Here is a 5,414-nt window from a genome sequence, read left to right on the forward strand (position 1 = left end):
GACCATCGGGGGCTGGCAAACCCCAGAGAAGAGGGGCAAACTGGCACACAGGAAGGCACTGTGGGTAATTGACTTCAGTTGAGGTTGGAGTTGTTATGACATGTTGCATATAGATTAGGTTGGGCTGCTGATGCACAACAGCCGCAACTGCCATTGCAGCCAGAGGAGCTCATCCTGGTGCCACGAAGAAACATTTACAGATGTGTCAGTAATTTTATCCAACACCTCAGTAGTATGTTATTACACTACATGTGTTTTGTTTATTTATTAACATTTAATTCCATATCAGTTTGTTTGATATTACCAGGAATTAGATTAAAAAGTCATCAGCAAGAAGATTATGAGATCAAAAATATGCTGTCTTTACAACTCTACAGTAAAATCACAATATTTGACTGTATACTTTACAGATGTAGTCACGTTATATTTTGTTCATGCAGTACATCATCATCCCTGTCCTTGTCTTTTGTATATTTCTGTCAATATGGTTTGCATCACATGTATAAGATATAACTAATATAAAGACAATTGTGTAATTTCATACATAATTTCTGTTTTTTCCCTCTGTAATGGTTCTGTAACTACGGCTTTTCATTCACATTCATACTGTACTTCCACTTAACCCGTCTGCAATATGGTGATATAAGCTACTCTCACCATGTGCTATATGCCTATTAATATTCCAGTTTTCTTTGCTGTGTCCTATTCTATCCTATTATTTGCTGTTGCAATGGCTCAATTTCCTCAGGGGAGTCATTAAAGATTCATCCTCTAAACATCCTGGCACACTACTATGGAAACTCAGGGCTCCATTAGTAGGGAAATGTTGAGGTTGTATAGTATAGAGTTATGACGATGACAGTAGAAGCTAAAAAGGAGCTACAGCTAACACGGGGTGAAGGTGCTCAAGCACAGCACAGCTTGGCCACTGGCTCGACAAACAGAAGCAGGCTGGCAGCGCTTAGCAAGGCTTGGCTGGCTTCATCAGCAGAGACAAAGGTGCTCGACCTGAGAGGCAGGAGGCAGAATAAAGCTACTAGATTGGAAAGCTGGCACCACACCTGCTGCCGCAACCAAAGTTGGCAGGTTTGTATGGACAAAACAACACACTTTGCGGTTCAAATGAAACACCACGATGGCTTTGGCCTCCATCTGTATGCTCCCAGTGTGCAATCATCTGCATTTGGTCTTAAATATGATCACGCTTCGTTGCGTCAAGGGCGGTTGAATGTTTTTTCCTTTTCGAGGATGTGAATTTCAAACACGCCGACATTATGTTAGGAGAGTAAACTGCTGTGGGGTTATACGTACCTACGTGTGACGTCAGGAATAAACAAAATAAAGGTGTGATTTCATAAAAATACACTCTATATCAGTCACAATAAATCAGTGCTGCAATAACCTAAGCTGTGACAAATGTAAATTACTGCTTCCTCCGGCAGCAAAGCCAAACGTCAAATTGGCAAAGGAAACCTAACTCCTCTCCTTTAGTACTGTGCAATTTTAAGGGAGGCGGTACAGATAAATAACTCCCAACTGTTTGACAGAAATGTGGCAACTGCAAAACAAAGCTGGAATGACCAAAAAGGGGTTGAGGCTTCCAGACACTGGGACTGGGAGTGTGAGTGTACAGGAGGGCCTGTGAGATGCAGTGGTTCAGCCTGTTTGAGCACAGAGCCACGAGAATGTGTGTGATTATTATTAGTTTGTGTCAGACACCAGCAATTTTGCACACATTTTCAGGTCTCCGGGGTGGGGGTTAGGTTACACTTTGGGAAAGTATTTGTACCACACTGTATGAAGGCTATTTTGGAATATAATATACATGATGTACTGCATTCATTCCTCGGTGTACTCAGTTTCGAGGGGGGGGGAGAGTTTGGACCGGTGAAGACCTCTATAGTCTGTCTGTGTGAACCTCTACAAGTGCAGGCGATAATTAACGACAACTTTACAGATAGAGTCAATACAGGTTCATAATTAACCTCTTTAATAAGTCATTTGGGGTCATAAACTGATATCACCGCTAAAGAAAGGCCTTTACAATAACTTATTTCATCTATACTGAGTACTACAAAGTTCATCTTGATATGCTCAATGCAGACATCAGGAGGATTCCCAAGGCAAAAAAGCTTTCATTCTGTACAGCAGCCTTGATGAAGGTGTTTCAGAAATTGAGCACATTTCCTTTATCCAGATTTTGACTTTGATCTGTGGAGCATTCAAAGGAAGAATGCTGCACAGCCTCCTCTACATCTGCAACAATCTCAACTGAGATGAAGTGGCCATGGAAATCTTAAGATGGTCATATTAAATGATCCATATCACTACAGCCAAGGTTGACTGCTTCCATTCAAATTGATGACATCTGACGTCAGCTAGCCCAGCTATAGAAAAATCATTCTGAACAAAACAAACGCGGACATTCGGACCCATTAGTAAGTCCAGAAAGGGAAGGTTGTGACACGGCCTCCGTCTACAGCATCACCTGCTACCACGGAGACAGGAGGAACTGGATCACCCTTGTGACTTGGAGATATACTGATGATCGCAGGCATAAAGAGGTTTGTGTTTGATTGATTTTTCTCACAGATAAAATTTAACAAATGTGAATGAAGACAAAGGAATCCTTGGTTGTCAATCCAAACAGTGGTCCGTTTGAAGGCAGCTTTGAAATGGTGCACTATAGCCATCTTGCACAGTGACAAAGTATGGTTAAAACTATAAGATCGCTCTCTATGGGCCTTTAAGACGGTGACGCCACAGAAAAGGAACTGCTGTTACTCTGATTAATGCTCATTATGTGGGAAGTAGGTGTAACACATTGTGATAATATATGGGTCAAGTCCTGAGGGCCCTCGTAAAAGTGACTTAACATAAACAAACGCACCCAAAATAATCTGATAGGAAAGATATTCACGTTATGACATAGTTAATAAAAAGGCAACAGTGGGCGCAAAGTGAACCGAGTCAAATGTTGAATCTGAGATTTGTAAGTAAAGCCTCTGGTTCTGTAGATGGCTTTGTGGTGCAGGGTTCGTTCTGCTCAGATGACAAAGAATCCAAATCTTGACATGACTACCATGACAACCTCACAGTTTGACCTGCAACATAATGACCATAATCATTACGGCCACAATGAAACGACCGAGTTACATGTAAGGAGAATTGGAGTATGATCAGACAGTGCAGTATCTTAATACAGCACACACACACACACACACACCGCTGACTCACACAACACAAAGACCTCATCTAACTGTACTTAGAACATCGACAAAGTGTTTAGTCCTCATAACTATTGCATTTTGTGTGTGTGTGTGCATGTGTGTGTGTGTTGGGGGGACATGAGTTTGAAAGCGGAAGAAAGTGAACAAGCTAAAGGGTAAAAGAGAGAGGGATGGAGAGAGTAAGGAGAAGTGTAGAAAAGGGTTTTGTAATCTGGGTATAGTGGTGTTGTGCCGTCTCCATGGCGACAGGCACAAAGGCCCGTGGTTGGCCATTGATGGCTAATTGTATTCTTCACAGCTCTTTTGTTAATTGTTGTCTGCCCAGCTCCCACTTCCTGCTGGGCCACGGCACAAAGCCACGAACAGGAGGGATTAGAAATGGCACATCAGCTCCCCAATGCATAGCGAGCCTCTCTCTCTCTCTCTCTCTCTCTCTCTCTCTCTCTCTCTCTCTCCCTTCTTCTCTGTTTCTCCCCTCTTTCTTTCACTATCTCTGTTCCCGTAGTGCCTCACCTCCCTTTATCTTTTCCCCACCGTGTACACTCCCATGACCTTGATGATTCTTTCTTTCTTTCTTTCTTTCTTTCTTTCTTTCTTTCTTTCTTTCTTTCTTTCTTTCTTTGCCACCTGTCCATGACATTCCATCAGCTATTGTTTTTTCTCCTCTTCGCCTCCTTCACTGCTTGTGGTTATGCAACAGAAGTGGTTTCTGTTATTTCACTCATTTCCCTGCATACTTCAAATAAAAACAAGTCCATGGTTTATGTTCAGTTTTGGAAAATGCTGTCAAACTAAATACTGATGTATCTTTTCAACTCTTCCCAAACATGGACTTAGTGCCTCCACTAGTAATCGAGTAATCCATTGTCCAAGTTTGACACATTAACTACCTTTGTTGGCTGAACTGTTTTGCCATATTCTTTTGCCTACTTGCATAAAGTAAACAAACCATGGGCTCATTTTATCGAAGGCGAGTTCAGCCAAAACAGTAGTTCTGTCATTTATGGAGCCGGGGGAGCTGTAAAGATAGCTGATAAACATTCTGTCACAAATGCGTGTTTGTTGTGCATGGGTCAAACTTGATTACACTAATAAGATGCATCAAAAGTCTGAGTATGTGTGTACACTTTCAAGCTATCTTACCACTATAATTGCAGTGTGTGGTTGTGTAGGCAATGTGCACCAGTCCTCTGACAGCATCATTGACATGAATGACGTCACATATGTTAATGACATCGCCATGATGTCACCAGAATGAATGATGTCACCGCACTACTTTGAGAGCACATTGGAGAACAATGGAAGCCGGAATTGCTTTTCAATGCCTGCTCCGTGCGGATCTACAGCAGGAACACACTGCTTTGAGAACACTTTGGAGAACATCAACAACAGCATTGCACTGGCCTCTGCTCCACTAAGTCCTCCTTCATCCACTCTGCACTTGACGCAGGGGGAGGAGGGAGGGTCAAGGGCCCAAAGGGTGCTTGGTCACTTTAAGAGGACAACTTTCTGTCAGGTCAGTTTATGTTTTAGCATATGTTGTGTGTCCATAAGGTAAGTCAGATGCGTTGTCCTTTACCTATTTTTCTGTAGTTGTTATTAGATAAATGAATCAGTATACAAGTATTTAGCATCTGATCAGCAGTTCATCAAACCCTAATCAAATCACCATTCTGTGCTTGTGAAATCATCTGAACAGAAACAGTTAGATAAGTCAGTGAGAACTGATCTGTTCAGCTATGTATCACACACAAGTGAACAGGAGAGGCAATGACACCAATGACACCTCACAGCGAGAAGGTCCTGGGGTCAAACCCGCCTGAACTCACCGACAACCTATCTAGCATCCTCACGTCTGGCCAAGGCGGACGCGGACATCAGGAAAAGTAGATGGATCAAATAATCTACAGTAATGATTAATCATTATCATGCTTATTGTATGTGGAAGAGAAATGGATGACTGAGTAAAAAGAGAATGAGACAGAGTCATCACACACACTTACACACGCACAGTATACTCTGGCATAGTTTACTGTTTAGTGACACCTCTGTAGCTCTAAAGTTATACTAAACTTTAAATGTTTGTATGAGGGAGCCTCTCTCTCTCTCTCTCACACGGAAATCTGTCGCTCTCCCTTTAAGTGGGAGGTGAGCAGTGGACGGTGAGTGTTGGAAACCCTGAGC

The sequence above is a fragment of the Genypterus blacodes genome, unplaced genomic scaffold (assembly GCF_046128005.1).
Source record: "Genypterus blacodes isolate CSIRO-AG114 ecotype Tasmania unplaced genomic scaffold, CSIRO-AGI_Gbla_v1 ptg000017l_1, whole genome shotgun sequence".
Lineage (NCBI taxonomy): Eukaryota > Metazoa > Chordata > Actinopteri > Ophidiiformes > Ophidiidae > Genypterus > Genypterus blacodes.